The following is a 9,155-nucleotide window of genomic DNA, read 5'->3' on the forward strand; positions in this document are numbered from 1 at the left end:
CGCGAGATCTCACTCGTCCAAGGCGGACGCTCTAACAACGTAGGCCACATGAAAATCTCTACATCTTTGGTGAGTACAATGAAAGCAACTTTCCTCACCCATCTCCTGATTCGTCGAACTTACTGCCATACCATATAAGAAAGAACGTAAAGGTTTTACTTGATTTACCCAACACATTCGCAGTAAATATTTAAATGTGAGTGTAAATTATAGCTTTGGTTTTGGAAAATCTAATAGGTGCTGATCGTACCAGTTAAAACAGTATTTCGTTATCTGACAGTATCTTTATATTTGCAATTGCATTCTCCCCCTGTTCATGGTATGCAAATGGAGTGTTTCTTACGTGATTCTAAGAACATTTGTTGTTTGAATTCACAACTTATATTTAATTATTCCCAGGCCTCTGGCCCGTAGTTTACAATCGATGCTATCGTACCGGACATATCGAGTTGTCAAAGTGGTTGTGTTCGACTTTCAAGTTATACAGCTCCTTTTCGGCAAGTTCTGTTAGTCTTTCTTGTCACATATACCTATATGCAACATTACTCTATTTCCATAGAAAACACATTCAAGAAATTCGCAACAGGAAGGTATCGCTATTAGGATGCAATAGATGGGCCAGTTCTCGTGTTGCCTAGAATAGCACCCAGTTTCGAAATGCAATGATTTTCGTCTTCTGTGAAATGATTTTTAATTTCCATGCAATACGCGTATAACGTATTAAACAATGCTGTAACTGGACCGCAACTTGATCAAGTATCACCAAATCGACTGCTTACAATAGCGCAAATAAATGACTGTATTACTGGGCAATTCAGCTATTCAGCTCTGCAAAATGGAATTTCAGATCAATTGAGATAGAAGACAAAATTATAGGGGTCAGAACACAACCTTGTATGTCGCCATCAGAGCAATTAAATATTTGAAATAAACCTTGCCTTCAGACACGCTTTAACATGTTCGTGGATATCTCTCAGCAAAGATAACTTTATTTTATAAATAATAATAATAATAATTGCATATGTTCATGACATGGTGGTGCAATGTGAGATTACTGTCCAGAGTAACACCTCGATTTCGTATTGATTGTGTGAATTTAATGTTGATGTTGCTGATATTTATTGTTTGAGGTAAAGTATGTGAATGAGAAAATCTTTGTGTTGTAATCAGAATGGCTTCAGTTTTATCATCATTCAGCTGTTACATGTCATCCATGATTTCACATCAGAAATGCACCTCTCTACACCTTGGATGGTAGCATCAACTTCAGTTGGGTGGCTAAATTTTATATTTGGGTGTTTTCAGCGTACTATTGGTGAGACACTGGATGACGATTTATGACACTTTCGAGCGACTGAGTGTATAGAATGAAGATAACATGTCCAAGAACAGAACCCTGTGGAACACCACAACATATATCAACTGGGCTGGAGTGTATCCCATTTGCAGACACAATTTGTGTCCTGTTGACCAAGTAGGACATTATCCACAGTAAGGCAGTATCATGAAAGCCAAATAACATTATCCACAGTAAGGCAGTATCATGAAAGCCAAATACATGCTGGAGACGGTGAAGCAATATATCATGGTCTATTGTGGCAAATGCTGCAGACAAATCAAGGATGGTGAGGACTGTAATATTTCCGCCATCCAAAGCAGTGAGAATGTCATTCAATACTTTTAGAAGAGTAGTTTCAGTACTGTGGCAAAGGAGATATGCAGATTGAACATTGCTAAAAAGACTGTTTGAATTTAGATGAGATACAAGCTGGGATAGAACAACCTTTTCTAAGACTTTTGATATGAATGGGAGATTAGAAACCTGGCGGTAGTTATTTAAATCGTTATGGTCTAGTGTTGGTTTCTTCAGCAGAGGCTTTACAATGGCAGTTTTGAAAAATGATAGGAATTCTCCTGATGAGAGAAAGGTATTAATAACATCAGATAGTGAAGGCAATACTGGATCTAGCACTCAAGCCACAGTGATGTTGGAATTGGATCAAGTTCACATGACTTTGGTGCACTCTTCATCAGGATTGTACGTACGAAATCCATAGAGACAGGTTCAAATGCTACTGATGGTTGCCGCTCAAATTCTGTATCCCAACTGTATGGTGACGACGAGTCAGTTTAACTTGTGGTGCCAAGCTTATCTCTAATGGTTTGTACTTTGTCATGGAAGAAATTTGCAAACGTGTCCGGAAGGTCGACTTGATTGCAGGTAGTTGGAAGTGGTGTTGATTTGTTCCTTGACATTAGCTTGTTAGTAATCTCGAAGAGCTCTTTGCAGCTGGAACTTTCCATGATCTTAGTACTGTAGTGGGTTGATTTTGCTGCATGGACTATATTTGTGACATTCTTCTTAGCGGCTTGATAGATTTGCTTATGAACAGTGAGTCTGATGGAATTCCAAAGCCTCTCAGCTTTTCGGCGGTCTCTTTTAGCAGTGCGAAGCTGGTCCTTAACACTGCTATACCATGGAGAACATTTTTAAATTGATACTCTGCATTTGGTAGCTGGGGCATGTTTGTCGAGCAATGAACGCAGGCAGTTATCGAGTTATTCCGCTGTAGGAGGTAAGCAAGTTGTTAGGATTGCTTGGATGGCATGCATTAGTTTGGTTATATTTATCATACGGAGGTTTCTCTTAGTAGCAGATAAAGGGGGAGGGTTAGGGACTGATACGTTAAGATGGCATATAATACAGAGGTGATCTGATGCAAGTTCATGGGATACCAGGGAGGACCGTATAATGTTATCATCAGGTTTATGAAGAATACAGTCTAAGATGTGACCATGTTTACGTGTGGGTTGGTTAACTGACTGTTTGAGGTTGAAAACATTAATGGAATCTAGGAGTTTTGATGTGTTTGGGTTTCCGGGACAGTCAAAGTGAAAGTTGAAATCTCCAAGAATAATCAGGTTGCCACCTATCGACTTTCCATAGTCCAGGAGATTCGGAAACTGCTCCAAAAAGAGAAATGCAGTCAGCTTGTTTTTTCTACTAGGAGGGCGGCATAGGCAGAAAAAATGGACTGACCTTTGGTCCAGTGTGCGTGTGGTTTGGACTAGTTCAAACGATGTGTGGTCGAAATTGAATGTTGTGGTGTGGTTAAGACGTTTTATCATGGAGTTCTTTGTGATGACAGCAATTCCACCTCCGCGAGAATTATTGGGGAACGACATGATGAAGTAACCAGTGGGTGGTAGATCCGCACACTTGGGCTCATCGCCTGATGTTTTTAGCCATGTTTCTGTCAGGAAAAATGTCAACATTTTGGTCTTTGATAAAATTAACTATTTCTGTGCACTTTTCCGGTGGTCCTACTGACTGGGCATTGAATAATGCAATACGCAGAGGTATTTCTTGGATAGTTGACACAAAGGTTGACGAATTAATAGGGATTTGAATTAGGTTATCTAAATCATGGAGTTCTTTGTGATGACAGCAATTACACCTCCGCGAGAGTTACGGGGGAACGACTTGATGGAGTAACCAGTGGGTGTTAGATCCACACACTTGGGCTCATCGCCTGATGTTTTTAGCCATGTTTCTGTCAGGAAAAAGACGTCAATATTCTGGTCGTTGATAAAAACAACTATTTATGTGTACTTTTCCGGTGGTCCAACTGATTAGGCATTGAAAAATGCAATACACAGAGGTATCTCTTGGATAGTTGACACGAAGGTTGACGAATTAATAGGGATTTGAATTAGGTAATCTAAATTAACGGTCGAATATTTAAAGAAAGGGCATAAGGGAGAGAACTAGAATTCTTCTTCCTGTTCTACGCCGGCCAGCTTTGAAACAAGGTTTCATTTTTCGCTTCTGTTTACATTTAGGTAATGATGAATGTAGTCCCAGTTCTAGAATGTAGTCCCATTATAGTCTAGAGCACAATGTAGTGTGGGGAGCCAAGGATTGGTCATTTAAAGCAATTAATGAGGGTCCATCATAGCATAAAAGGGTTGACTGGCGAGTATCACGTGATGGCAGTTTGAAATGATTCTAACATTTTTACAGCTTTAAAGGAAAAGACGATTTCGGAAAGTCAATTATCATATGTGTTGAGCTTTTACCTTTCGGTACATGCATGTCATACTTTAATGGTTCGAAGATAACTGTATATGATATGGTGTAGATTCGAATAAATCTACTCAAAAAATGTAACAGTACAACTTACGGCATGTGATACTTGCTTGGAAACTTTGATTGCCTCTGCATTCTGGTCCTTGATGAGCAATAGCTGCGATAAGAAATCCTACAACTGGTTGTTGCCATTCGCAATCCCCTGTTTAGCCAGTTATTCCGAAATCTAAAGTCACAACGTGTTTCATATCTTTTGATATATATATATATATATATATATATATATATATATATATATATATATATATATATATATATATATATATATATATATATATATATATACTGTTCAAATTCTGAATCGTTCTCGTATACAACATATATAAATTGTGTATCTGGCTCAGTGCATTTGATATATTACCCTGGTTAAATTCTAACGTCCGCAACAAAGCCTTCATTAAAGTAGTGGAGTTTGCAAACTTATTACTTTGACAGAAAAGTATTCTGAAAATAAAAATCTGCCAATTGGGTTGACCCAATGTAATTAATTTGTGGAGAGAGAAAGTCATATTGAGAGAGAGAGAGAGAGAGAGAGAGAGAGAGAGAGAATAGCAGTCTACTATTGCAAACTACCAAGTCCAATTTGTGTGACTTCCAAATTTTGACACCGGGAAATAATGGTAAAAGTAATTAAGGAATCGAGGTTAATCTTGCAGTTATTATTAGACGGCTTCGGTTGCCTAAATAGTCAGAGCGTTACCAATAATAATAATAATAATAATAATAATAATAAAAATGATAATACTAATACTTTTACTAATACTAATAATAATAATAGTTATTGCTATTATTATTATTATTAGTAGTAGTAGTAGTAGTAATCGTTGTATTCTAGACTTAATCTTCTTAATTGTCAGAATTTGAGGCAATTTGATATAATTTTATTTGATCTTTGATATAATTCTTAATGCCGAGTGCTCATTTATGTGATTCCTGATGACGTAGCTATCATTCTACAGACCTGTTGAAGAGACGACTCTAATAATAATGCTACTTGAGAATTTTGAAGAATTTTGTATGAGTAAATATTCATAGACTGGATTAAAAAGCCATCTATGGATTGAATTGCATTCTTCAGGAACTGTCCAAAAGACATTACTTTGAGATGTATTTCAAGAGACATTGATATTAATCATCCGGCACCTGCTGTCATATTCTTTTCTTCCACGAGTTCTGAACATTTCATGGTATGCATAATCGTGATCTTTATTAGAAGAAGAAAAAAAAATTAAAAATTGATATGTTCTTGATTATTTCACAATTTGAGCCAAGATCATTAATGGACATATAGTCTAAAACTTAAATGTTCTACACAAACAAATGTTTCTAACGTACATATATTTATGAGGGATTGTTGTGGAAATAATGTATGAACTTACACTTGGTTTCATATATATATATATATATATATATATATATATATATATATATATATATATATATATATATATATATATGAAATAAGTGATGTATATAACACTTATATAAAAGCAGGTACACGTACCGATTGACACCTGAACCTGCTTTTTTATTCTTCTGTCAGTTCGAATATTTTGTGTGCTTTATAATAGTAGAAACTTTGCGGGAACATGCCTCATTATATTGATATAAATCACTCCTTTCAAAATACAGTAAGAAATTACAACAGAAACTGGGGAGGCTAACTAATATCGAGTGAAAACCTGAAAACCTCGTACACCGATGGTGAAACACACTTTTCATTTTCGTTAATCAAAAGGTTTTCAATAAACCAGTCTTGTCTTTTCTAAGTCTTTTTAGTTATGCAGCATGAGAGATGTTTAAAATGTATATTTAAGGTCATTGGTGTTTCGTTTTCGAATTTTTTTGACCGGACACTGCCATTTGATAGATTATCGTTCATTTCCACTTCAGGCTAATTAATAGCCACGAAGAGATTATGCGGCATTACATATTTAATTACACCAATTCCTGTAGTTTTAGATTGATTTTGACGAATTTGGCAGTTATTGCGGAAATAACTAAAATGTGCTTGCGATTCTAATAATATGTAATCCAATGTGGTGTGTAGATCCTATATAATCTTAAGTGTCATCGATACATCTCCGGGACAGACATTTCTAATCACGACCGATAGAAACACGCCTAGAATAATGGCAGGTAAGTACAACACAAGTACAATATTAAATATGTTCGTTATTTATTTGAGGCATAAACGTGTTTACCAGTTTTTGTGATATCATACACGATAATTTATGGTATAAAAATTTCAAACATATCATTGAATCTGTTTAATGAATCCACGAGATAGTAGCATTTATTTAATGATCAATCAGATAGCTCCCAATGTCACAAATGAAACTTGTACATCCTTTATATTAATTCAAGTTGAAAAATCTAGACGGGTTATTTATGTATTTGTTTCTTTCTTAGGCATGAACACGTTGTTATTCCTCTGCATTATTGCACTATTCTCAACCATCGGCATGGTGTCCGGCTTCATTGGGGGAGGTGGTCAGAGCAATTTTTCATGTGAGTAGCTTTTCATTATCTTTCAACTCACCGCTCCGGTGGATTAAGTGGTTAGAGTGTCCGCCTCGGGTGTAGGAGATCGCGGGTTCGAGCTCCGACCGAGTCATACCAAAGAGTTATAAAAATTATACCAGCATCTGCCTCGCTTTTGCGCTCAAAATTAGGGGCTAGTGTTAGGACTGGCAGGTCTGGTGTCAGGAAAATGTGACTGGGTGGGGCTTGATGCTACCTGTATTTGGCATTATGCCCTAGTATTAGACATTATAAACTACAAAACTGCATACATCTATCACTGAAAAAGTGTACTCACACACACACACACACACACACACACACGCACACACACACACACACACACACACACACACACACACACACACACACGTCTTCAACTCTGTTGATGCATTTAATACACTAATATTAATACCCGTACTCATAATAAACAGAACATAATTCCTTTTTCCGGTAGTAGCATTACTTCTTATGTATGAGGAAATTATGTCTGCTCTCCCCCCATGACTGAGTGAGTGAGACGTTTATGTTTTACTTACTGAATATGAATATCATCCTTTTTCTGCCAGGAATGGTAAAATCACTTTGCACTGAAATCAAAATAAAAATGATATCTATTTAACCTTATATATTCATGAGGAAAATACTGGATTAATTTGAAGAATAGCTATATTGCTTAAACACTTTTTCAGACTCTGTGTATTCACTTTGTTATCGCTTCCTTTGTTTCCTTGCAGTTATCTTCCTGATTATTATCCTCATAATATTTATGCAAGGATCTCATCTTGGAAAATAGAAAGCAGACATGGAAGATGATGGTAAACATGTTTACTGAATTTAAAAATGCAGCATTAGCTGTGGATATGATCACACTTTCCTATATGACGTACTCACAGGGAACATCTATAACTTTAAATCTTTAAATATTTTGTCATTTTAGTCTCAAAAGATCTGACGTTTGAACATAGTCATTGCTTTGTTTTATTTTATGTGCATTTGACCTATGTATGTTTTGAAGCAATTGCAACAAGTCAATAAATGATTATGTTTTGACATTAACAGCGCTTCATGTTTCGCCATTTGCAACATATTAGTTGGCCGCAGTATTTTTAGGTTTTATTGGGAAACTTCGATATAATACATTCACTCCATATCCATTTTCTTCTGTCTACCATTACATTGTAATAGTAAATGAGATACGCATAATGCACTTGGATGCTGTGACAACCACCACATGAAAGATGGTAAAAATAGCACTCGATCTTATATTATTAGACATACGTATTTTATACAATTGCAATGTCTTGTCTAAGTGAATTTACTCTAAATATAGGACTCGTAAATATAAAAAGGTTTATTATTTACATCATGTTGGCTAAAAATGAATTTCAATTTTTGCAGGAATACGATGTTTCATATTTTGGTTTGTGATGCATCATTTGTAATCAGAGCTTCCACCATAAACGAAAAGCAGACTGATCGAAGTATGTTCATTTATACGATTCAAATAAAAACATTGAATTTCAAAATATTGTTGTGTTTTACATCTGTATGAAATTAGCATATATTTTTTTCAGATTATTACCAAATGAGATTTTTTCCTCTTCTGTTCCCCCCCCCCCCACATGACATAATGAACGTTTATGACATTCATTTATCAAATAAGTCTAAATCTAAAGAGACGTGAAACTGTTTGCTTACCTATTCGTCATTTCTATTTGTATGTATCTGCATTAATATTCATATCTACACAAGTAGTTAGCTTTGTATCTTTCAATGAACATAATACTTATCTATATTTCTAAGGTTTACTTGTCGGAGAAGCTATATTTAAAATAAAGCGGACGACATTGACATAAATGAAACATTTATCGAATACCTTGTACAAGTTACATAGTGTGTGCAGCTAAATACTTGTGATACGTAAACATGTTAACATATCGCTTTTTGTTGATCTCACTGGTCAAAAGAAGTACATGACATTATTGTGCATTATTTTAATTACTGATCGGCTACGAACGTGAGAACTTTCCATGCACAGGAGCAGATTTTTTCTGTCGGAATGTAGCCTTTTTAGCAAACATGATCAAGTTACAAATGACATTCAGAATATCGGTCATGTGTAGAGGACTGTAGGTTCAAACCTATTATGCGCACCCCACCTCCATAACAAGGGTGGTTCAAATGACACACAGTAGAAGAAAATAAGCTCACCACCTCTATTTTGAAAAGAATGTGGGCAACTGATGCTCACATAGCTAACATAATGTTGCAAATTAAATAATCTATATATCCACTCACAAAGAACTATCAGTATAGGTATATATATATATAATAGAATACAAATGAGCTTCTGCAAATCTCTATTTTTCTATATCAAGCACCGTTTCTGCATCCAGTAATACTCCGTTCAGAGAATTATCTCATAACGTGAATGGTATTTCTTTGGTTAAATCTTATGTTGCATCTTTGGTAAATGTCT

At 35.7% G+C, this 9,155-nt stretch overlaps 1 long non-coding RNA gene across 2 annotated transcripts in view; it reads left to right on the forward strand.

The window, feature by feature from the left end:
- Positions 1 to 8,204, forward strand: part of LOC149796804 (uncharacterized) — a 34,153-nt gene extending 25,949 nt beyond the window's left edge. Inside the window, exons 1-4 of one of the 2 annotated variants that reach the window (XR_016421464.1) lie at positions 6,249 to 6,289; positions 6,563 to 6,661; positions 7,411 to 7,491; positions 8,075 to 8,204. This is a non-coding gene — a long non-coding RNA (uncharacterized LOC149796804). Of the gene's footprint in view, positions 1 to 6,248; positions 6,290 to 6,562; positions 6,662 to 7,410; positions 7,492 to 8,074 lie in introns of those variants that run through there. The other variant, XR_016421463.1, reaches the window with a different exon arrangement.
- Positions 8,205 to 9,155: the final 951 nt, after the last annotated feature.

Source organism: Sinohyriopsis cumingii, chromosome 6, assembly GCF_028554795.1.
Source record: "Sinohyriopsis cumingii isolate HCF-2022 chromosome 6, ASM2855479v2, whole genome shotgun sequence".
In the NCBI taxonomy this organism is placed as follows: Eukaryota; Metazoa; Mollusca; class Bivalvia; order Unionida; family Unionidae; genus Sinohyriopsis; species Sinohyriopsis cumingii.